Genomic DNA, 25,717 nt, shown 5'->3' with positions numbered 1-25,717 from the left:
TCAGACTTGAAATCAAAATAGACTTTAACTTAAGGTCACACAGCCCATTAGTGGGAGAGAGAGGTGGTCCTGGAGAGAACTTGTCCCAGCAGGATTTCACCTGCTCAGAGACACTTTTGAACTAAAAATTACAGAGAATTCTCTGCAAGAGAAGCTTCACTCTCACTCACACCAGGCAGACCAGCCAGCATGGCCCACAGTCCATCTTGCCCTGGGCAAGCAGGAAAGGGGCTCCCTCATTACTTCCCTGGCCCCTTCCATCCTTCCTCATGAGTGGACAGATGAGGTCTCAGCAGATGTATCCAGCTGGCCCTGCTGGAGACCTCTCCCCGGGGGTCCTGGGGTTCCTTACACTCCTAACTGATAGCTGACTCCCTACCTCATCACCCGAGCCTGCCTCGCTGCTGGTCTGAAAGTAACAATGGTAACTCCAAGAGTGTGAGAGATGATAAGGCCATTCGTGGTCGTCCAGCCCAAACCCCGCATGTCACAGGGGAGGACACAGAGGCCCAGGAGAAGGGGAGAATTCCAAGGGAACACTCTCCCCCCACACCCCTTGCCTCACTGCTGCACCACAAGCCGTTGTTCTCATGGCCCTAAGTGGGACCATTGACCATCCTGAAGTCAACACTTACACACTGACGACCCCTCCCCCCGAACAATGTCGCCCTTCACCACAAGGGGGACCCATCCACTGTCCTACTGAAATATGAGACCCCGGAGGGTCAGACTGCAAAGCAGGGCTGGTGTTAGTGGGGTGTTGTCAAAGGTCATCTGCTGACTGGTCAGAGATAGCCCCTGTCTCCCCACTTCCTAGGACAGAAGCTGCAGAGTCTGTAGTATGTTCTCATTTCTTGTTCCTGGGAGGCTGGCGTTCTGGGAGTGCCACCCTTGTTACCGACTAGGGGGATGGGACTCAGAGAGGTCTGGCCCCTGCACCCTCGAAACTGGCCAGCAATGAAGAGGGCGGGGGCCTGGTTTGCTGGAGGTCAGCCTGTTGCCCTGTTCCCCCCCGCTCCCCTGTCGGAGGCAGGCCCCTGGCCAGGGCGGCCTCCGCCATTAAAAGATGGCGTCTGGCTAGTTGCCAGGTTAGGATTGCCTCATGAGACTAAGCAGAATGCCCAAAGAGGAAGTAAACAGCATTGGTTGCTAGCGAAGTTGTTCGTTTAGGTGCACAGCCTGATTCACTCCCTCCTGTACCCTGCTCACTGATTGGTCATGTAAGCGTATATAAGTGTGTAGACTTGTGGAAATAAAGAGAAAGAAGATGCATCCGAACCAGGCTTCTTGTCGTCCTTGTGCGTCGAGGGCAATACTCCCCGACGCTCTTTCGGAGAGGACGGCATTCTGCTGAGTAAGGGGAGCCTGGCCAACAGATGTAAGCAAATCTGGTTTGCTTCCTAATGAGGCGGGGGGCTGGTGAAGGCCTGGCAGTTGGAGGTGCCCTGGGGCCCGGTGTCCTCCTGTGTTCCCCCTGAGTGTCTTCAGTATGTGCGATCGCCCCTGACGTCCCAACGCAGCCTCCCCCGCTGGGCCACAGGGCCCCTCTCAGGACAGGCGGTTGCAGGGTCCACCGCAAGCCCTGCTGATGCCCCGTTTCAGGGCCCCAAGCTGTGTCACAGGACTGACTATTGGGGGTGAGCATAAGGCTTTTAAGCTGGGAAATTGGTGCCTGCGAACAAAACGGGGGTGGTGTCAGTGAGGAAGAAGAGGAGGGTGACCGTCAGTGGGCGTCCCGCTGTCTCTGGCTGGACACTGACAACTTCATTTTCCTGTCCGTCCCCTCCTTGCACCCACAGGCCTCAGATGCTGTGGTTGGGCAGGGAGAGGACCAGCCTTCCCAGGGGCCCCATGTGAGTGGTTTGTGGGGCCGGTCAGAGCCCCAATTCCCTGCCCCAGGGTACCCCACAGCTCCCCAGCTCTGTGCTGCTGTCCCCCATTCGCCTTCTTTCTCTCTGCCCCTGTCCAGTTCTCCTCCTTCCTAGTCACTGGACCACCCGGGCGGGCATGTTCCCGCAGCCTGGAGAGGAGCATCTCACCACCTTTAGTCCCAACACACTTTCAGGCTGAACTGCCTGCAGGGAGTCAGCTACCGGAAATCCAACCCCCCCCCCCATTTGATACTCCCTCTCTTGAGTCCTATTAGTGGGATGTTCCCAGGGTCTCCTTAGCGGATGACGTTAGAGCAGCATCTGCCAACATTCAAAATGTACATACCCTTTGTCCCAGCAAGTTCACTTCTGGGAGTCGGTCATTCTGAAATACTCAAGGGTATGTATTCATGTCTGCAAGGATGTCCACATTATCTGTGAAAATCTAAGAGCAAAAATTTGAGATAATCTAATATTCAATCCATCTCTGGACTGATTCATCGATCCAAAATGAGTGTGGTCCCTGTGCACTGGCTCAGGAAGCTATCCGTCACATATTTTTGAATAAAAAAACACTTTATGAAAAATACGAATCACCCACTGCTACTTTACATAAAAATCAAATGTGCACAGCTAACCCTCTTGAAGGCTGAGCACTGGTACTGGGGGACCCATGGGGATATCCTTCATGGATCCGAGATCCTCTGACAGCATGAACTATCTAAGGCCACTGGGCACAAAGTTTCCTTCCCTCTCAGTTGCTCAAAGTGTCAGCCGCCATCCCTTCTTCTCCCCCGCAGCCTGAATTTTGCCTCTCCCTGGGAGCATTCATGTCGATGTACAACACTGTGTTATGTCTCCAATCTCGAAACAGCGAAGTCAGAAACAAAATTAACCCTCTTCGGCGACTTAAGCTTCCTTTTATAGTAAAATGCCTCAAGAGCCTCCATCTTTGCCATCTCTAATTTTTCGCTCTCAACCCAGACTTCACTCCCTCGCTTCCAACTCAGCTGCTCTTGTCCAGCTCACCAGCGATCCCCGTACTGGGCTAAGGAGCCACTCTCAGTGATACTTGGCCTATGGGCATTTGGCATAGCTGCTGACTTCTCTTGAAATCTTTCCTGGCTTTCCTTCTCCCTCCCCAGGTGCTCTTCAGTCTCCTTTATTGGTTCCTTCTTGGTCCCTTGACCTGTATGTAGACTTTGTCCTGTTCCTGGCTCTGTCCCTTGCTCTCTTCTCCTAATCCCCTCTCCCTTTCTTGGGGACCTCACCAGTCTCCCTCTACCTTCACATTCCCTTCATATACTGATGGCTTGCAAACTGACCTCTGAACTTGGCCTGTTCCTGAACTCCAGGCTGGTGCATCCACCACCATTTGGTGTCGCCCCTGCATGTCCAGCAGCATCTCATAATTCCCATGTCCCCAACTGATGTCTCATATCCTCGGCCTGTCCCTCCTTGTCTCAGTGCAGGCAATGCCATCCATCCTCCCAGTGCTCAGGCCAGAAGCCTTTGGTCACAAGTCCTCTCGCATCTGTGTCACATCTGTCCACAAACCTGCTGGCCCTCCTTTGAAAGAATTCTGGAACTTGACCACTTCTCATCACCTCCCTGGCCTGCTCCTGGGTCCCCCATCCCCATCATATCATGGAAGATCACAGTAGCCCCTAGCTGCTCTCTCTACTTCTTCCCACTTCCTGCAAGACTCTTCCTTCCGGCGATCTCATGTGATTCCATTAGGCTTGTCAGATCATGTCCTTCCTCTGCTCGGAAACTTTCAATGCTCTCACTAGAGAAAAATGTGGAGTCCTTACAGTGAACTGCCCAGCCCTACATCTATGGAGATCCCCACCTCTACCTCCTCACTGACCTCATGACCACTCTTCTCCCTGCTCCCTCTGCTCCTACCATGCAGGCCTTCCTGTTTTTCTTGAACCTGCCAACTCTGTACCTGTTCCTGGGTCCTTGCGCCTGCTGCTCCTCTGCCTCGAGTTCCTCCTCCCCAGACACCCTCAGGGCTCACGTCTCCCTGCGGGATGACCAAGCCACGGACAACACGCCCGGCTCTTGTATAAAGTTCTGCAGGTTCCCGAGAGTTCTCCTCAGAAGGAAGTCTATATCTCTGCTCAGAGCGAAGAGAAGACAGAGGGCAGCATGGTCCTTTCTAGAACTTTCTCTCTTTAGATACTATGTTTGTGCCTTCTGAATATTTTTGTGGAAACATGGAGCCTTCTAATGGTGCCTTAAGTGAGGCAAGAATGTGCTGAGTGGATGTCACCAATGGCCACAAGTTCTGGCCTGAAGATGTCAGGAGAAGGATCAGAGTCCACCCCCCACTCTGAAGGGCCACCATCTTGCAAGCAGAGGTCCTGCTGAAGGGGAACCCAGCCTCCAGCAACCACGAGATGCCCTGAGTCAATGTGAGCTGCGAGGCCAGTCAGAAACATGGCATCCCTGCCTTTCAGATGGATAGGAGCAGTGTGTGGCCCTGCCCTTCCCACAGAATGGGGACAGAGGAACCTGTCTCTGTGTGTCCTGAAACTTCCTGCCTCCTGCCATTTAAAAAAATCAATTGAAGTTGTATCTGAGGCTGAGCAGGAAGACATCCATCATCTAAACATACCCCCAAGTGTTAATAACGAGTGTCTTCGATGAGAGGACGTGGAGAGCGAATCAGGGAGAAGCTGAATACTTTACATTTCTGTGCTGCTTGAATTGTTTGTTTGTTTGTTTTCCCAGTGAGTGAATATGATTTTGGCATTATAGATGTGTAGTATTTATATGTGTGTGCGTCTTTGTGTGGGTGTATTAATTTGTGTGCACGTGCACCTGTGTGTGCGTTTGTGTGTGTGTGTGTGTGTGCATGCTCGTGTGTGTCTCACCTCAGGAGTGAGAGCTATTCACAAGAGAAAGGGATTCCTCAGTGTACAAAAGGATTGGCCAGAGGCTCCTTTGAAGTGCTCTGCTCTCCAGGGGCCCACACAAAAGGATTTTGATTTATAAACAGTTTCCCTTCTTGGTCTGAGGCAGCTCTTCAGCACGTGGTCAGATAATTTTTCAAGCTCTATCCAGTTGAAGGAGCATGTCCCCCGGTCACCAACATGGGCGGGGCCCTGTGCCTGGCACTGTGGGGCAAGGGAGGTGAAGGGCTGTGTCTGGGAGGAAGCTGGCACTGGCTGCTCTCACAGAGAAGGCTCTGGAAGAACTCAGAGGCAGTTGCCAGGGGTGACCAGCAAGACCCCCTGAACTGTCCATCAGTGCTGCCAGAAGCTCAGACAAAAGAGGGTGTTTGGTCTCCCGGGGCGGGGGGGTGGCTGTTGGGGAAGCCAGAGGCCCTGCTGTAGTCAGAGCAGGTGGGGGTAATGGCAAAAGAGGAACAACCACTCCGCTTCTCTGTTACCAACACCAGGGCCGTGGAAGACCCAAGAAAGGATCCCGGCGGTGTGCTGGGTGAAATTTTATAAACAGTGATAAAAAGAAGTTAGCAGTAGCTTGTTGTGAAAGACTGATGAATCACAGACCTGTACCCTTGAAACAAATAATACATTATATGTTAATTAAAAATAAAAGAAGTTAACATTAGCTTGAAAAAACACATCTAGAGAGGGTGGGAAGGAGTGGGGTGACATTCTCAGTACTTGAAACCCCAATCAGCCCTGTGCAACTGGCTCCGACTGTAGATCCCTCCACCCCTCTGATGTAGAACCTATCTGGGTCTCTGCCACTGGGCAGTCTGAAATCTTAGGACAGGATTGTAGTTATATTGAATTTTTATTTTAGTGTTCCTGCCTGAAATGAGTTTCCCTATTGATAAAACCTTTTTAAACAAGGATATATTTCTTTTGAAGCGAGAAACCGAGGCACGTGTACACACCCAAGATGATGAAGATCACAGTGCCTGCCTCATTGGGCTGTTGGGAGGATGACGTGATGCCACGCCCACAGCATGGCGCCAGCTGTGTGCTCAGGGCCCTTGCTGTTGCACATTGAGGGTCTGCCTGGGATTTTTGCTGTAGGACCTCCACATCCTGGCTGACTCACCAGTAAAATCAGAACTACATGCTCTTCCCAGACTGAAAGCAGGATGACCTCTTAATGCCACTTCATTTCTGTAATCTTCACTGTTGGGGCTCCGTTGTGCGGGTAAGGTTTGATGTTGATAGTACCGGAGGAAGGGAGGGTGGTTTGGAACACCCCATTCCTTTCTCTATGATTCAATACCTTCCTTTGTTCATGCATCTAGGAAACACCATGCAGCCCTCCCCTGATTCCCATTCTACCAATGAAGTAATTGAGCTCTGCCACCTCTTCTATTTGCAGCCTTAATCCCTGTCTGTGCAAGCACAGTGGGCTCTCCCCTTGCCTTGAATGCAATATCAAGGATCCAAAGATTTGCATGGGAAACCAAGATTCTCTGGTTTGGGGCAGTTGGAAACAACTGGCTTACTTGAACAGATTGATTTTTTCTGGATCATTGCTGGCAAATCAATATTTGATTATGTCACCCACTGCGGTGCTCATCTGCTAGCCCCACCATCTCCCCACATCCCCCTCCCCCACCACGCTTCCTTAAGAAATGGCAGAGCAGATCAATGATCTTGAAAAAAATCTAGATAAAAGTGTCACAAGTAAACCTGAGGGGAGGAGATGCGCGGGCGGCTTTCGAGGAGTCCATAAATCTGAAGCTGATGAATTACCTGGACAGGTGCCTCTGCCACCAGCATCCTGGCTCAGGACAGGAGTGGCATTAATTAGTTCTCTGGTGCTGGTTATCTGGAGTAGCCTACTCCATTTTTCTCATTTATTGTTATTAGATTTCAGGAAGGTGTTTGCTAAATCTCCCCATTACTCCCTTATCTAAATATTAGGTATATTTGGTGAGGGCTGAGTGTGCCCTGCAGGAAGGAAGACTCGGTCACTGAAGCACTCACTGGAGGGTTCTCCCTGTGAGTGTGATGGGTGACGGCAGGATAGCCAGTCATTCATAACCGTCATCCCCATCATTGGTGCCATAAATTCTCCTTCCTTCCCCTTCCCTGCTCTGTGGATGGCGTGCCCAACTCAAGGCAGGGGAAGTAAGCTGCTGCTAAGAATGATTCCTGCCTAGAAAGGGGACAGGGAGGGCAAGGGGAGGCTGCCCAGGAGGGCCCTCTCCCTGTGTCCAACTTTAATCTCCTCCTTACTGTGTGTTCTGTTGCAGTCAGAGCCTCGACAGGAACCCACCAGGCTCCAAACAGCAACAGACGCCATGATGTTCTTTCCTAATCAAATTGCCCCAGATCCCCTGGCCCTAGAGGGTGCAAAGTTACAAGTAAAAATCAGATGGCTTTTCTCCTGGACATAGGCTTTTCTGAGTAATTTGCCTTTCCCAAAAAAACAGCCAAGTGCCTGGTTCTGAGCACTATTGAAAGTCACACACTAAGACTCCACGTAATAGTGGCTTATGCAAGACAGAATCCCGTATTTCCCTCACACACCAGTTCTAGAGTTGGCTACTGGGACCTCGTGAGGTGGCTCCACAGTCTTGGGGATACAGCCTGCTTCCATCTTTGTCTTGTCATTCCTCATTTGTTGGCCTTATTAATTTTATGAAATATGGCTCAACTCCCATCCACATCCTCTCCAATAGGAAGGGAGAGTAAGAGGTCATGCAAAATATGCCCTTCCTCTGTAAGGACACAGCCTGGGACTGGCACTTAGGAATACTTACATATCATTGGCAGAAGTCAGTCCCATGGCTGCACCATGCAGCAGGGGAAGCTGGAAAATGTAGTTTTTATTTTATGCAGTTGAACTTGAGGTTCTATGACTAAGGGAAGAAGTGGAGAATATGTGGGTATGGACAGGGTGGGTGGGAAATGGCTGGCCATACCAGGGATAGGTGCAAGGGGAGTGTTTTGGGGAATTGGGGTGAGGCTGGCTATGGGGAGGGGAAAGATTACGGTTCCTTCTGTCTTTTCTAGCTTTCTGCCTTCCTGGGGCCTTATTTCTCCTCCTTTGACCTTTCTCAACGTTGATCTTGGTGTATGGCTCTTTTCCTATTTTAATTTGGATCTTCTAAAGTATCTTCCAGATCATGGAGAATTATGGAACAGCCCTGGGATTCACTAAACCAAGTGCAACCACATAGACGTTTAGAGAATTTAATTGTTGGAACCTACTGTGTGCAGATACTCTTCCAAGTGCTGAAGATACAGTCCAGAGTAAAAACAGGTATGTATGGTCCCTTCCATCCCAGAACGTGGGCTACAGCAGGAGAAAAATCACACAAATACCTAGTAAATTACAGCTATGGTTTCCACTTCTGGCCACGATGGAGTCATAGGGACCAGATTTACCCTTCTATGCAGAACAATTAAAAAACTGTACAAAAATATAAGAAACAATGACTTTTCAGACAATAGCCATCAAGCAAAGAAGACACAATGATTCCTGAAAGATAGGATTGAAAAGGCAAATCCCATGAATATTTCATATTTTACGTGTTAAAAAAAGGCTTTTGTTCTTGAAAGATATTCTTTTGAGCTTAAAATTTTAGTCTAAGAGGGTTTTCCCCCAGTGTTTTAAAACATTTCTCTACTGTTTCCTCACTTGAATTGTTTCTGAGGGAAAATACACTGTCATCCTTATTTTTGTTCCTCTGCATAATGTGTCTTTCTTTTCCCTCCAGATAGTTTCAAAGCTTTCTCTTCACCATTGGCTTTTAGAACTTTGATCATGATGTGACCTAGTGTAGTTCTTTCTATATCTTTTGTGCTTGTGATTTGTTGAGCTTCTTGGACCTGTGGGTTTATACTTTCCATCAAATTTAGAATTTTTTTTTTCAAAAATTTTTTTCTGTCCCGAAGGAGTAAGTCACCAGCAGACTGGTGCCACGAGGGATGTTAGATGTCATTTGGGTGGAAAATAAATGATATGGGATGGAGCTCACAAAGAAATGAAGAGTGCTGGAAAGAGAAATTACACAGGTTAACATAAAATAGTTTCTGTTACTATTTGCATCTTTGTATATTGAATATTTGAATACCAATGACAACAAGTTAGTGTTGGGTTTATAACATACGGAGAAGTGGAACATAGGACCACCATAGCATAAAGCCCTAGAGGGGAGAAATAGAAGTATACTATTACAGAATTCTTTTTTTTGGGGGGGTGTAAATTGTAAACTTTTTTATTGGAAAACAAATACACAACTTGGAACAAATTCGAGGCAAATTGTGTCATAAGCATATTTTCTGTACATGGCTAAACAAAATTTAGAAAGAATGTAGAACACTTTACAAATTTGCATGTCATCCTTACACAGGGGCCATGCTAATCTTGTCTATATGCTTCCAATTTTAGTGTATGTGCTGCCAAAGCAAGCACTACTCTTACAGAATTTTTACATTGAATGTGCAGTGATATAATGCCACTTGGAGAAATACAGTGTTAAGTAAGAATATATAGTATAAACCCTAAATTGACCACTAAAATACCAAGACAAAAAGCTATAGGTCTTAGGGCAACAAAAAAAAGATTAAATGGAATCAGGAAAATAATCAGTTATTCATGAAGAAGGCAGAAAAAGAAGAAAAATTGAATGGAGAACAGAGGTAAAAAACAGAAAACAAAGAGCAATCTTATGGGTAAAAAACTAACCAAATTAATAATCAAATATTAATTAATAATTAAATCTGCTTTCCAACCAGGGCCTGACCAAATGGCTCTTGCAAAGAAGGGTGGTGAGAAGGGTCATTCTGCTGTCCATGAGGTAGGGATCAGGGAACACACTGACATTTACAAGTGCATCCATGGAGTGGGTTTCAAGAAGCGTGCCCCTCGGGCACTCAAAGAGATTCAGAAATTTGCCATGAAAGAGATGGGAACTCCATATGTTTACATTGACACCAGTCTCACCAAAACTGTCTATATCAAAGAAATAAGGAATGTTGCATATTGTATCCATATGGTTGTCCAGAAAATATAATGAGGTTAAAGATTCACCAACAAGCTCTACACATTGATTACCTATGTACGAGTCACCACTTTCAAAAATCTGAAGAGTTAATGTGGATGAGAACTTATTGCTGATTGTCAAATAAAGGCATAAAACTTCAAAAAAAAATCATGTTAAATGTAAATGGTCTAAATGCCTACATTAAATGTACAGGTAGTCAGATTAGATAAAAATCTAAAAAAAACCAGATTAGATTAGATAAAAAAGCAAGATTCTTGCTCACAAGAAATTCAGTTTAAGGCAAAGGAAACAAAAGCAAAAATGAACTTTTGGGACTTCATCAAGATCAAAGCTTCTGCACAGCAAAGGAAACAGTCAACAAAGCAAAAAGGCAACCCACAGAATGGGAGAAGATATTCACAGATGACACTACAGACAAAGTGCTGATATCCAAGATCTATAAAGAACTCCTCAAACTCAATACTCAAAAAAGAGATAATCATGTCAAAAAATGGGCAGAAGACATGAGCAGACACTTCTCCAAAGATGACATACAAATGGCTAACAGACACATGAAAAAGTGTTCATCATCCTTAGCCATCAGGGAGATTCAAATCAAAACCACACTGAGATACCACCTTACATCAGTTAGAATGGCCAAAATCAACAAGACAGTAAACAGCAATTGTTCAAGAGGATATGGAAAAAGTGGAACCCTCTTACACTATTGGTGGGAATGCAAGTTGGTGTAGCCACTTTGGAAAACAGTGTGGAGATTCCTTAAGAAATTAAAAATAGAGATATCCTATGACCCTTCAATTGCACTACTGGGTATTTATCCCAAAAATAAAGACGTAGTGAAAAGAAGGGCCATACGTACCCCAATGTTCATAGCAGCAATGACGCCAAACTGTGGAAAGAGCCAAGATGCCCTTCAACAGATGAACGGATAAAGAAGATATGGTCCATATGTACAATGGAATATTACGCCTCCATCAGAGAGAATAAATACCCAACTTTTGTATCAACGTGGGCGGGACTGGAGGAGATTATACTGAGTGAAATAAGTCAAGCAGGGAGAGTCAATTATTCTATGGTTTCACTTACTTGTGGAGCATAAGGAATAACACAGAGGACATTAGGAGAAGGAAAGAAAAAGTGAATTGGGGGAAATCAGAGGGGAAGATGAACCATGAGAGACTGTGGACTCTGTGAAACAAACTGAGGGTTTTGGAGAGGGGGTGGGGGTTAGGTGAGCCTGGTGATGGTTATTAAGGAGGGCACGTATTGCATGAAGAACTGGGTGTGGTGCATAAACAATGAATCATGGAATACTGAAAAAATAAAATAAAATTTATTTTTTAAAAAGATTTTTATTTATTTATTTGGCAGAGAGAGAGATCACAAGTAGGCAGAGGCAGGCAGAGGCGGGGGGGGGGAGTAGGCTCCCCGCTGAGCAGAGAGCCTGATGTGGGGCTCGATCCCCGGACCCTGAGATCATGACCTGAGCTGAAGGCAGTGGCTTAAGCCACTGAGCCACCAAGGCGCCCCATAAAATTAAATTAAAAAAAAAAAGAAATTCACTTTAAATATTGACACAAATAGGTTAAAAGGATAGAAAATGATGTATCATGATAACAATAATCAAGAAAATGATGGAGTGGCTATGTTACTATTAGAGGAAATTTCAGAGCAAAGAATATTACCAGGGATATTTCATAATGATAAAGGGGTCAATTTCTCAAGAGAAAATAAAGAACCCTAAACATTTATGCACCAAAAGAAAGCAAAAGTGGATAGAGCTGCAAAGAGAACTAGGCAAATCCACAGTCATAGTGGAATAGTTCCATATCATTCTCACAATAATGGAAGAAGTGGACAGAAAGTAAATAAGAAGAGAAAAGGGTTTTGGGGTTTTTTTGTAAATTTTAAAAATATTTAATTTATTTATTCATGAGTGACACAGTGGGGGAGGGGGCAGAGGCAGAGGGAGAAGCAAGCTCTCTGCTGAACAGAGAGCTCATGCTGGGCTTGACCCCAGGACCCTGGGATCATGATCTGAGTCAAAGGCAGATGCTTAACTGACTGAGCCACCCAGGCACCCCATAAAAGATTTTTATAATATTATCAAATAACTTGATGGAAATCAATTACATTTCTATTTACTGGCAATGAATTATCAGAAAATCAAAGTGAGAAAGTCAATAAACCTGACAAAAGATGTCCAAAACCGGGGCACCTTCATGGTTCTTGGGGCACCTGGGTGGCTCAGGCATTAAGTGTCTGCCTTCAGCTCAGGTCATGATCCCCAGGGTCCTGGGTTTGAGCCCTCCATCAGGATTCCTGCTGGGCAGAAGCCTCCTTCTCCCTCTTCCACTCCTCCTGCTTGTGTTTCCTCTCTTGCTGTGTAACTCTCTGTCAAATAAATAAACAAAATCTTTTTTAAAAAGCCCAGAACCTCTATCGTGAAAACTATAAAATGTTTCTGAGAGGAATTAGAAATGACTTAAGTAGAAGGAGAGACATACTATCTCCATAGGTTGAAAGACCCATTATTGTCAAAGTATCAATTTTCTTTAAATTGACCTATAGATTCAATATAATTCCAATTTAATCTCAAAACCAGTTTTCAGAAGTTGGCAAATTAATTCTAAAATTCTTATGAAAATGCAAAGAATAGCCAAAATGGCTTTAAGAAAGATAAAAGTTGAAGGACTAACTTAAGACCTAGTATAAAGCTACAGTAATCGAGAAAGTGTGGTATCACATCAGAAAGACAAAGAGACCAGTGGAACAGCATGGGGAATGCAGGAACAGACCCACATGTTAAAGGCTATCTATTTTTGACAAAAGTACAAGGGCAATTCAGGGGAGAAAGGATCATATTTTCAAGAAATGGTGCTAGAAAAATCAGATATCCCTATTTCAAAAAACAAACTTCGATGTGTATCTTGTACCATCCACAGAAATGAATGGCCTCCACAAATATTAGCTATTATATTTGGTGGTGTTATCGTGGCTGGTGTAGCCTGAAGGTTATTTGGTGGATAACTTCACTTGTTCTGAGAAAAGTCCAGATGCAGAGCGGGGATCTTCAGAGGGAAACACAGGGGACCGATTTCAGCTCTGAAGAAGAGGTTGCCCTGCCCCACACAGGTGTGGGAGACAAGGCTAGGTGAAAGATAGGTAGAGGCCTCACAGCAGGGACTTCTTTGGGCTGCTGGCCTGAGCCTGAGGCTATTCACCAACTGTGTGACCTTTATCAATGGAAACTTCAGTGTCCTCATCTGCAAAACAAGCCTGATAATACTTCTCTGGGTGTTTGCTGTGGAAGATCAATATTCTACAAATACACCAAGCAGGCATCTTGGTATATAATGAGCACCTCAGAAATATGATTTGGCTGTCCCCTCCATCATCCCTTAATTCACCAGGGAATGGATAACCATCACAGATCTGCTTAGATTCATCCCTTGCTTGGATCTACAGCTCCCAGGAGACAGGAACAGGTAATGCTTCTCCTCGGGCCCTGAATCTCTGCATGGAGGAGAGATGCCTGCACATTGGCTGAGTTCCAGGTGAGCACCAGGGGCTCTGCATGCACACTGGGGGATGTAACCCAGCTTGGGAATCACAAAAGGCTTCCTAGAGGAACGGATGTCTGAACAGAGTCTCCCTCTTTCTTTCTTTCCTTCCGTCCTTCCTTTTAAGATTTATTTGAGAGACAGCAGAGGAAAGAGAATCTCAAGCAGACACCCTTCAGAATGTAGAACCTGACCCCAGAACTCTGAAATCATAACTTGAGCTTAAACCAAGAGTCTGATGTTTAACTGACTGAGCCAACCAGGCACTTTCATCAGAGCAGGGTCTTAAAGGAAGTCAGGAAAAATCCAGAGAGGAGGGAAAGGTATACCAGGCTGAGGGAATGGCATATGCAAAGGCTCAGAGGTGAGAACCTGGTGTGCTGGAGGAAGAGGGTTGAGATCTGTTCTGTGATGGGGGAGAGGCAAGAGCTAGAATGACCCTTTGCCACCAGCATGGGACCTGGCACATGGTGCACACACATTTACTATTTGTTAATGAACAGCAGAATGAGCAAATGGTTAAACAAGAGGTTAGTTGGTTTGTCTGAAGTCTGGAAAACCTATAGGGATTTCTGGAAATACTGGAACCAGGTCATGAAAGGCTTTGAATGCTGGGATGAGCTTATTTTTCATTCCATAGGTGGTAGTATCTCAGTGGGTTCAGTCAGCCACAAGACATGATAGAAATGACAAGCGAGTCCCTCGGTGCCACTGAGCTCCACACTCAGGAGCGTCTATTGAAAGGGAGAAGGCCCCTGTGGGCAATATTGGCCGATCCCTTATTAGTCATTGATCCTTGAGGCCCTAGGAGTTCTCTGGGACCAGAATCCTGGGGAAGAACAATGAAGGTGAATGCTTTTGTGTCTGTGCTATTGCTCCTCAGCCTGGACTTGAAATGATGTGTCTCTTTTCTCCCTGGAGCCAGACCTTGCTCTTTTTCCCCAAACCACCCCAAAGCAGGAGATGGGTCACTTCCTTGCCTGGCTCCCTTCTCTGACAAGGAGGGTTGCTCCACTGACTTACACCCTTCCAAGATGGTCACGTCCATCTCTGCAGGATCCAGCTGGTCTCCTTTCCAAACATCCAGGATGGAGCCTTCATATGCTCAGGAAGTTTCTGCCCTCATGCCACCCTTTCCATATCTTGTTCTCCGAAGGGACAATATGGTCCAAGGAGCCACCTGGCTGGGGCTGCAGGCAGCTTTAGTGCCTTAAGTCTGTTTGGCAGGGGGAACCAGCTGGCACACCCTCCCTGCAGCTCAGCCGACTCCCAAGGACCTTGGGAGGAGAGAGACTGCCTCAAGATGACCCTCACTGATCCCCACCTTCTGGTCTTCATGTTCTCATGTATTCCCCTCCCCTTTCGTGTGCCAATAGAACATGGCATCATCAGAGGTGTGCCATTCCTGTGACTGTGCGTAGCATGGTGACTTCTGTCTGCTTCCAGCTCTGATGGGACAAGCTATCAGGGGGGAAAGGCATCTGTAACATGGAACTGAGGGGTGGCCTCAGCCAACAGCCAGCAGGGAAATGAGGCTGTCAGTCCAGCAGATCTCAAGAAACTAAGTCTTCCGGCTACTATCCAAGTGAACTTGGAGAAGGATCATTTCTCCGGGGAGTCCTCAGACGAGACCAGATCCCAGCCCAACACTTTAACTTCTGCTGGTGAGAGACCAGCTGAGTCACACCTGGGCTCCTGACCCGTAGAAACCAAGATAAAGAACGTGTGTTGTTTTAGTTGCTAAGGTTTGGGGTACAGGGAGCATGTGCAGGGGCCCGACACTCCTGCTTGGGGGATGGCAAAATCCACTGGGAAAATATGCCAGGCCAGGTGTACCTCCAGGGCCAGGCCACTGTCATCGACAACCGCCTTCCTCCTGGGGGCCACTTACTCAACCCGAGCAAAGCCAGGTGGCCAAGGGAAGGTTAATAAGCACGCTCTGTGCCGCCCCGCCCCTCTTCTCCATGGCTCCTGCCAGATGCTACATAGTGTTCCCTCCCCTTTGGCTTGGTCCACACCATGCCAGCTCTGATCCATCCGCCTTCCTGCTTAGGAACACTTCCCACTAGAAGCCACTGAGATCAGCTGGTGAGGCTGCCCAAGATGAGCCCAAGAAGGTGGGTGCAGGAGAAAGGGGCATGCAGGGGGAGGAGCATGCAGGAGGAGGGGCGAGGAGGGCGGAGCAGGGGAGGGGCGTGCAAGAGGATGGTGCAGAAGAGCGACTCTGGAGCCAGGTTACAGTCAAAATCCCTACTCTGCTGCCCACAGGGTTAGTTTCCTAACCTCTCCTAGCCTCTATTTCCCCTTTTGTAAAATGAGTATAACAGTGTCTCATAGGGTTGCGGTGGGGACGGATGAGTTAGTGCACATAAAATACCGAGAACGGCGCCTGATACGTAGGCTCTCAGCATGCCCTCATCCTTGCTGTCCTTTAGGTTAGTGGAAGTGGTGTGGGAGTTTCCTGGTCCTGCAGGTTTTCCTTCTGGGATCAGGCCCTCCACCCGCGCTATCCTTGATTGATCACTTGGATGCTTTGTTCCTGCTGTTCCCTCTGCCTGGCTGCGGCATACACTAAATTACTCTTGGTCCCCTCAAACGCTGCCCGTCCTTCAGGGCTCCAGCCTCCGCGGACCTTGAAGGCAGAACACAGAGGAAGGAAACGGACTTTGGAGCCCAGGAGGTGTGGTTTCATGCCTGTCCCACCTCTCACTTGCCAGGTGATCTTAGACTTGTTATTTACCTGCTCCAAGCCTGTGATTTCCTTGCCCGGTACACCTGATGTGCACAGATGGTAACAGCCAGCCCACAAGGTTTTTAAATAGGCTGACTGTGGTGGTTCCCGAGAAGGGCCTGGTGCACAGTGGGTGCCTAATAATTGCTGGTTGGCACAGTGGGTGCCGTGCTGACATAAGCCAGCTCTGCCCCCCCCCGCACTTCACCTCCGGAAGGGCAGGTGGGCCCCTGGGGAAATCTCACCCACCAGCCTCGCTCTGGGAAAGAGAAATAGAAACTTTCTAATTCCAAAGAGTAAATGTCAGAGGCTTCGGAAGGATTCGGAGAATCTGAAAATAAACCTGGCATACATGGTTGTGGGGGGGAGAGTGAGGGGGAGGAGGGGGAGGGGGAGCGCCAGGCAGGGCGTGGAGATGAGGCGCCAAGGCTGGGAGAGACGGAGAGACAGAGACACAGAGAGAGACTGCAGTGTCTCTCTTCTTCTTGGGAGAAAAGATTCAGATGGCCCTGACCACCTGCCACGATGGGGGACATGGAGCCTGTGAGCAGATTGGACAGGACAGACTCAAAGCTCTGGGAAACCTTTAGGCTGTGAACCTCTCCTTCTTACAGTCCTGGATGCTCCCGGGGGCCCAAGGAGCAGCCCCTGGCAGCCCTTCCTGAGCATCCCTGCTCCCCAGAGCCCCTCCAGCCTGGCCCTACGTGACCCGGCTCCACGGCCCCTCACCACCCCTGTTCCCTGCTCCCAATGCCTCAGGGACAGTGGGAATTCCCAGTTCCCTGACCTGGCAGCAGACAGCCCTCCTTGCTCCCAGTAGGTCCCGACTACTTACCCAGCTGAGATAGACACCTGCCCTGTCCCTGGGATCTGGGTCCGGGGAGGGGTTGGGACCCAGCCTGGCTTCTGCCTTCAGAGATCTGGGGAGACACCTGGGCATGGTGGGGCTGTGAGTCAGCCTGAGCTCCGGCCACACCCAGGCTGGACCTCTGACTCCCATGGGCTGGGGGTGACACAGAACTCGGAGGACTGGCTGCCGGCATCATCCATCCATGTTTCAGTTTCATTCTGATGGTGCTCAAGGGGTGCTCTCAGTCTGAGCTCTGACACAGCGGCCCCGTTATTGACCCTCAGGTGGCTTCTGGGCCCACACCAGGTGCATTTAGCATTGCATTAGGACAGTTCTCTTCTGCAAGCCACTGCCCATCTCTGGGCCTCAGTCTCCCCCTCTGTGAAATAGGTGTGGGCCTGGAGGGCAGTTCGCCTAGGTCCTTCCCATTCTGTGGTTCCTCTGAGCCTCAGTTTCTCCTTCTGTGACAGCGGGTGGTAGCGACACTCACCTCTCGGGGGCTGTGAGGACACAGGGAGGAGAGGGTGTGGGGTGCTGGGTACTGTGAGGTGCGGGTTTCAGCACCCACAAGCGGGAGGTGCTGGTGTGCTGATGGGTGGTGGGAAAGAGTCCAGGGAGCCACTGTCTCTGGCCCCTGTCCCCCATCTTTGCTGCCATTTCTTGGGTGGCTGCTGAGCTGTGGGGGGGTCTATGCTTTTGCACAGCAGGTCTCCCTTTTGTCCCCACAACCCACAAGGGCGTGAGTGGTTTGTTCGAAATACAGGAGCGGCCTGTCCTCTCGCTGCTCCTCAGAGGCCCACTGCTCCTACAACCATGACCTGACCTTAAGCCTATTCAGGGCCCTGGGAGCCCGGCTCCATTCCTGCCCCTGCAGTCTCTCCCACAGCCACCCTGGTGGGAAACTGAGGCTCAGAGAGGCGATGAGACTTGCCCAGGCCATCCGTGGGGAGATGGCAGAGCTGAATTCAAACCAGGCCTGAATTCAAAACCAAGCCTGCGCCCAGCACCCCCCTCCCCCACAGGCCACCCAGGAATGCCCCCTCAGGATGGTGTGCACCCCCAGTGTGCCCTGTCCCAGTGGACAAAGACTGTGTTACCCCGCATCTGGGTTTGGCCATCAGAGGACGGATATCATACCCTCCAGCCTGGGGGCTTATCGGCTAGAAAGGATGCACGGTCTCATCCTGCGCACGCCCTCCTGATCGATCTGTTTCCATGCCCTGGGCCCTCCCAGCAGCCCCGGGTCACCCTGATTTGTTTTCCTCCCAACCGCTACACATCTATTGATTCAGGAGGAATGTGGGAGCGGCCCTGAGAGGCTCTGATCTGTCCTGATGCTGTTCCAGAGAACTCATGAGCCTTTGAAGAGATTAGTGCTTCCTAATCACTGTGATTTGGGTCCACAGTCCACAGGACAGTCCCCAGGCTCCTCATTAAAGAGCTAATTGTGTTATTTGACTGCGCAGCTGATGTCTCTGCCATGCCCTTTGCCGGGTCTTCAGAGTCCGGGAGACGCGTGCATACAGGCGGACCTGGTTCTCCTGGCACAGGCAGCGAAGCACAGCCTGGCTTGGCTTACCAGGCAGAGGCCTCCAGGGTTGCACTAGAACTATGGGCCCTGGGCTTTCTTTCCCTGCCTCGATTTCTCCTATTGTCCTTCATGCACCAGCATCTCCAGGCACCGTTGAGTTCTGTCAGTACATAAATAATACTGAACCTGGACTCTTCTCCTTTGTTTATTCATAGGCTGGGGGGATGCCCTAAGGCCCAGAGTTGCAGCAAATGCAGGAATACAGATAGAGGAGTCTACCCTCAGGGCCTCATATCGTCTGATGGGGGAGGCAGGTGCCCAGGGGACAAACGTGAAGCGGACTAATAGGCGCCCAGTGGGGGTGAGAGTGGGTCTGTATTTAGGCACTGAAGTGAGGTGCTTACAGGTCCGAGGCACGTGGGCTTGTGTCCTGGCCTTGCCAGCCACTGGCCGCGGACTCTGGATGGGTTACTCGCTTCCCTGAGCATTGATCATCCCCTCTCCATGTTGAGAATTCCTGTTGCTGTGCGAACACTAGGATGAAACATTTTGGTTTGGGCATGTGCAAGCACATGCATGTGTGTCATGCGTGTGCATGTGTGTGCATGTACGTCTGTGTACAGAGAGCAGTCCATAGAGATAACACCGGGGCTGATGTTGGCTTGCCCTGTTCTGTCTCCTCTGTGGATTCTGCTGTCCGGGCTTGAGTGACCCTGTGTGAGCAAGCTGTCCATGACGCTGTGACCTGGCCTTTTCTGGGCAGCATCAGGGACAGAGGTGACAGCCCTCATTGTCCCCTCCGCCCCTAATGAGAGCACCTGACACTCCAGGTGCTGGCAGCCAGCCAGCTGCTCTCCTGCTCCAGATATAGCCCTCTGAGGTCTAAAAATAGATGCCCTCGCCTCCCTTTTCTCCCCAGGCCAGGAGAAAGCAAGGGCAGAACAGTCACCCAGAAAAATGCCCTCCAGGAGATGCCAGTTTAGATGAATTCAGCCCGAGGTAGTCCCTTACATCTATTTCTGGGATGTCACTGGACCTAAGCTCCCGACTCACTCCTGCCTTCCCGTAGCTCATGTTTAGGCAGCGCCGACTACGCCCCAGACCCTCTGATCGCGTTGCTTCTCCTCTCCCACCACCCCTGTATGTTCTCTTGACACTTGTCACCTGCAGAGGCATTTCCAACCACTACCACAAACAGCCGTTTTGGGGACCTCACATTGCCATGCAATGCTGAGCAACTGTCTGGGGCTTTGCACGGATGGGGGTGGTGGGCCCAGCAGGACGCCGTGGTATGAAGGGGAGGCAGCTGTGGTGCCCGGAGTGCTCAACAAACTTCAGCACCCTGCAGAAGCGTCGATCCTGCAGAGGGCTCTGTGTGTGTGTGTGTGTGTGTGTGTGTGTGTGTGTGTGTGATGGCGAGTCGTGGATTCTACTGCGTAGATCACTGGAAGGCTGACTGGTCCTGTCGGGAAGCATGTGAGATGTTCTCCAGGGAAGATGTGCCTGCTTTGGGGGAAACGGGATTCTGTTAGGCATAAGCACTTGGGGCCAGAGCCAAGGACCTACAATGGCTAGACCGATGGCCAGACGGATGGTTGCGCACCTAGTAAGAGGGCGTGTGAGAGGACAAGCGGAGAAAGGGATGGGAAAGAACCAGAAAGGGAACAGATGCAGGGCTGGCAAGTGGAGGGTTGATGTGGGTGTCTACCTTTTAGGTGCATCCAGGAGGGACAGTCCTCCCCTGATAACACAGACTGGAGGGATAAGGGTGTGTGTGTGCATATTCTAGTGGAGAGGTCAGGCGTCATGAGAACGACCCTTGCCTTTGACCCTCTCTCTGTCCCTTTGATGTTATTGACATCCGCTCTGTTCCAGCTTGTGGGACAAGCTGGGGCTCCGAAGGGGGGCTAGCCATCTGGTGGGAAGTCTTTGCGTGCTGAGGGCTGAGAGCCGCATGCACAGAGTGCCCTGGGAGGTGCGGGGACATGGCCCGGAGAGTACCTGCTGCCTCCCCGGGCATCTGCTGCCACACCCACCCCACTGAACATGGGATATCGCTTACTCCTTAGTTGTTGCCTCTGTTAGATCATAACTGACGGGCCCAGGGGTGAGGCGCTGGTTCTACACAGCTGCATTTTATTTTAGTCACACCAAAAAGCCACGTGTAGCTGGGTGCATTTCCAGCTGCATGCAAAATGTCAAGTGGGCACAATCTGTTGGGAGAGTAGAGCCAAGGCTGTGTGTGAGCCCACGGAGAAAGGAGGAGAAGGAGAGGGACACTGTCTTGATTCTTAGGGCTTCCCACACCAGGTCCCGGCAGGTCTCATGCCGCTCCGGTTCCACAACAGGGGGCAGATGTGGTCAAAAAGTTCTTCCTTGGAGCCAGCCCTTGACACTGAAGAGCCTTGATAAGGATGGGAGCAGTGAGAAAGGAGAGATTAATTTCACCAGAGAAGGGCATTTAAACTGTCGGAGAAGAACCCACAAGAGCTAAGGCATTTAAGGACGGGTTTTGAGAGGTGACTAAGAGTCCTCTAGGCGTAGGAAGAACACAGCATTTCAGCCTGAAAAATCCATGGAGAGGGAGAACTTTCCTGTGGTTTGAATCTAATTTGCATTAAGAGTTTAGGTGACAGGGAAGGGGAGGAACAAAGCCACCTCTCTTGAGTATCTCCTAAGTGCTCTGGACGAAACAGGGGCTTTTCATGCAACTTATTTTTCCCTCACAGTCAGGAGTATGCTCCCATTCCACAGATAAGGAAACTGAGGGTCAGAGAGACATGGGAAAGCTATGCAGTGAGGAAGGGGTAGAGGCAGGGTGTGAACCCATGTCTGCAGACTCAAGCCCTCGGCTCCATCTTGTCCAAGGTGGGGGAAGACGGGCCGGGCCAGCTGAGAGGGGCACAGTGCCCTCTCTCTCTCCTGATGCCCCCTGGAGCCGTGGCTGTAGCTGCCCCCCTGCCGGAGGAGGCTCGTGAGTAGCTCCTTCCTTCCTCTCCAGGCCGGGATGTGGGATGCTGGATGCGGAGCTGACAATGCTCCTGGCTGCAGGGACTGACAATGTTTGCTTGATGGCAAGATGTCATTTGGTAGAGTTGTTCTGCTTGGAGACAAAGTGCATCATGCAGGTCTAGATAGCCAAAGGGAGTAGCAAATTACAGAGAGAGGGAGTGTTATTTTTACTGGTAGCACACCCAGTGGCAGTGGATTTTTTTTTTTTAATAGAGGTACAGCTAGTATATAACATTGTTTAAGTTTTAGGTGGACAGCATTATGGTTTGATATCCGTGTTCATTACCAAGGGATCATTTCTGGAAGAATAGTCACCACCGATCTGTTCTTTGTGTCTCTGAGTTTTTCTGTTTTGTTTCGTGGGCTCATTTTTCTTTTTTAGATTCTGTCTGTGAGTGAAATCATACTTTTGTCCTTCAACATGGATGACCCTGGAGGGTTTATGTTAAGTGAAGGGAGTCAGAAGGTGATGGCGTTAGCAGGGCAGGGCAAGTCGCCCTCCCCATGGCCAAAGGTGGGCAGAGGTTAGAGAGGGGAAGGAGGGGAGCCACTGGAGAGGAGAGGGGGTAAGGGTGAACATGGAAAAGACGGTGATGAATGGAAGGGGAACAGGTTGAGGGACGGGAGGAGGGGAGGGGAGGGAAGAGAGAGCAAAGAAGAAGAAAGAAGCAGGCAGACAAACCAGAGGAGGAAGGAGAAGAGATAACTGGGGACAATGGAGCCGAGAAAGCAATGGAAGGAGGGACACAGGGGCGAGGAAGGGGAGAGACAGGAGCCCCGGGAGGGGTGGCTGCCAGAGCAGTTTCCAAGGGCTCAGCCCGTGGATGCTCTGGACCTGTCTGAGATGACGGACGTGCCACTCCATGGTCAAGCCTTGCTCAGGGCAAGCCAGGCCAGCAGCAGATGAGCGGCCCCATGACTCACTCCACAATGGCCACAGGCTACCAGTGGCAACATGGGCAGCAGAGTCAGCCGCCCCAGCTCTGGTCACACTCAGGATCTGGCTCAGCCTGATTTGGGGCTTGTTGTGGTCAAGTCTGCTTCAGCCCTCCTTCTACCTGAGCCAGAATGGTCTACAGGGACAGGGCTGAGGTCCACACCTAGAGATGCCAGGCATGGGAGGGTCATCAGGATGTTACAACAGTTGAGTTCTAGAACTAAGTCTGCCACGAATTTGCTGTGTGACGGTCACCTCTGGTCTATGTCCTCCTCTGCTGAAAGAGGGGGTGTGCTGTGCCCCCTTCCATTCCATCTTTCTGTGGTTTATTAAGAAAAATAAGGGATTTATTCACTGTTTGTCATGTGTAACCTCAAAGTCACACAGATGATTAACAGGTTCTCTTGTGCTCAGCTTGACTGCGAGCCCCGAGATGGCAGGGATTCCAGGATCTGCCTCACAGCTATGTCCCCAAATCCCAGGACTGTGGGCCCCCAGGAGATGCCCCATCAACGGTTTTGATGAGTAAGTGGACCCGGGTCTGTGTGAGATCGGAATCTCTCCTTTCAACCCCTTTCCCCCACTGCTGGCCTGAATCATGCTGTGAAATCATTGGGGTCCAATCGGAAGATGGAAAGGCACCAGTGATCTGAATAGGGGAAATTTAATCCAAACCACATTTCACCTATAAAGGTGGTTAACCACTAGCAGAGGCCTAGAGGACCTTGTGGTATGTGACAGCAAAGGCAGATGGCAGCGACTCCCTCCAGTGCTGAGGGAGGAAGAATGAGAAAGGAGCCAAGAATTTAGAGCATTTTCCCCCACCCCAAATCTAGGCTGCGATTCAGACCTCAGGTCCACTAGGGTGCACCTGCACAGAAACACAGAGCACACAGGGCCAAATAACTGGCCAGAGGCCGCAGAGCTGAGGGGACCCACCTCTGTCTGGTCAGCCAGGCAGGTGGAGGAGACACCTGCAAGGAGCTGTGGGGACACCATATGTGGTCCACGGCAAGTGGTCCACTGGGCTCCAGAGAGACTCGGTGGAGGGTAAACACCCCTGGTCATCCCATGGGAAGTGAGGAGACCCATCATTGCCAGGAGGAGAGGCAGCTGCCTTTGCTATAGCCTAACTCTGTCCCTCCAGGGCCAGATGTTGAGGAAGGCTGATATGGGGAAGGAGAAATGTTTACAGGGCTCAGCCTCAGTATCAAAGCACAGAGCAAGGAAGGCTGGGTCCCGGGCACTGTCTGTGTCTCCTGCCACTCAACCTATGTATTCACCCTTTTACACATACGTGAACTTCCCCATAAAAGGGATACTGCTGTGTATGTCCATCTAACAGTGTCACCATCCTTTGTACCAGGGAAGATGTTTTCATCTTTCCCCCAAATGAGGAGACAACAAAGACATGACACTCACTGTTTCCATTGGTATGTTATTGTTTCTTAAAATTTAGCCACAGTGCTTCTGAGACTCCATTCCCAGAAGGCTAAATTGTAAGGTTAACCTCCAACTATCGAATATAAAATAAGAAAAGGGAAAATGAGGGAGAAGGATATAGTTCACCTGCACAAGTATGTACAAGAGCATAAAGTATACAGATATGTACAGTATTAGACAATGTATACATAAACATGCACACATAAGGGGTACAAAGAGTAAGTCTGCAGAACGGTTATAGTGCTCTCTTTCTGGAGGTGGTCAGGAGCACATGGTAGACTTTTGTGATATTCCCCTTTGTATGACCCACTCCGTATTTTCCTTGCCTTCTGTCAGAACCCCAGTTACTGGGGGTTTTCTGTCTGGCAGAGTGACCCAGAAGCTGAGGGGTCTGTGTCCTCAGCAATGCTGCCCCTCTTGCTGCCATATTTTTCCTGAACCTTTGCTTTGGGACCTGGAAGTAGTTGACGTGCCCCGGAGAATGCTCTGGGCTCCAGACACAGCCCTCTTTGCCCCAGATTGTGTAGTGTCTGACCAAGTTCCCCTTGGTAATTGGGGTCAATCATTCTAACTAGTGTGGTAGCTCCTTTTTATTCCCATTGATTCCATGACGTAAGAAACCCCAAAGAGGCAGGTGGCAGGCTTGTCTTCCAGTGGAATGGATCCTGGCTAGAAAACATCTCCCCTTCTTGGGGTCTCCGAACTCATGACCGGCAGAGCTCAGGAAATCAGAATGGGGGGCACCTGGGTGTCTCAGTAGGTTATGGGGGCCCCCTTCGGCTCAGGTCATGATCCTGGGGTCCCGGGATCAAGTCCTGCATTGGGCTCCCTGTTCAGCAGGGAATTTGCTTCTCTCTATATATACCTGCTGCTCCCTCTGCTTGTGTTTTCTCTCTCTCTCTCTCTCTGTCAAAGGAATAAATAAAATCTTAAAAAAAATGTCAGAAGGGGAAGCAAATATTCTGTGAGTGGGTATTAGAGAGGGAGTTGTGTTCTCTCCAAATTTATATGATGAAGCCCTAACCCTCAAATATGACTATTTTCGGAGATAAGTCCTTTAAGGAGGTAATAAAATTTAAATGAAGTCATATGGGTGTCCCTAATCCAGTAAGCCTGGTGTCCTTCTAAGAAGAGGAAGAGACATCAGGGATTCGTGTAGGACACAGTGAAGAGGTGGTCATCCATAATCAGGAAAGCCCAGTTCTGCTGCCACCTTGATCTTGGAACTTCCAACCTCTAATTTCTGCTGTGTGAGCCTCCCAGTTTGTGATTGTTTGTACGGCAGCTGCAGCAAACTAATACAGGAGGTCACGAGGGGTAACAGTAAGGGGAGCTGCTCCTCCTTTCACATCCTGATTTCAGGACCCGTGTGTTCTGGTTATGAGGAGAGACTTCCCCATGTGAAGGTCTCTGACTCTGAGCATATACAGCGCTCTTCAAAATAGAACCCCACCTTTCCAGGATGTTCTGTTCCAACTGGCACCATAACTGAGTCTTCACTAAGCTCTTTGCCCTTCCTCGTGCGCTGGATGGTTCTGGGTCGCAGATTGGATGAAAACACCAGCTGATTCCACAGGCATGAGCCCACTGTTGTGAAATGCGTTCTTTGACCAGAAGCAATGCTGTGAGGAATGACGATGGGGACTAAGACATTCTATGTGGGAAAGAGTGGTGGTGCTCATGAAACATTATGGACAGCAACTGTAGGTTCATATCCAGAATATGTGTCCATTCCAATGAGGCTGAATCTGGCGCCTCCATCTTGCAAGCAAATTTAGCTATTTGCTCTGGGTAACTGTGTCATGTCAGGGGCTCTGTG

The 25,717-nt window shown here is 49.4% G+C and overlaps 1 non-coding gene and 1 pseudogene across 1 annotated transcript; one reads left to right on the top strand and one right to left on the bottom strand.

Moving 5' to 3' along the window:
- Positions 1-9,132: 9,132 nt before the first annotated feature.
- On the bottom strand, positions 9,133-9,239 carry LOC123387499. The gene has a single exon (XR_006601936.1). It is a non-coding gene; the product is annotated as a U6 spliceosomal RNA (small nuclear RNA).
- A 334-nt stretch (positions 9,240-9,573) lies between these two features.
- LOC101676246 lies at positions 9,574-9,955 on the top strand (annotated as a pseudogene).
- The last annotated feature ends 15,762 nt before the right edge of the window (positions 9,956-25,717 follow it).

Source organism: Mustela putorius, unplaced genomic scaffold (assembly GCF_011764305.1).
Source record: "Mustela putorius furo isolate JIRA1106 unplaced genomic scaffold, ASM1176430v1.1 tig00003853_pilon_pilon_pilon, whole genome shotgun sequence".
NCBI classification, from domain to species: domain Eukaryota; kingdom Metazoa; phylum Chordata; class Mammalia; order Carnivora; family Mustelidae; genus Mustela; species Mustela putorius.
The sequence above is the reverse complement of the archived record's forward strand: the minus strand, read 5'-3'. Positions and strand labels throughout refer to the sequence as shown.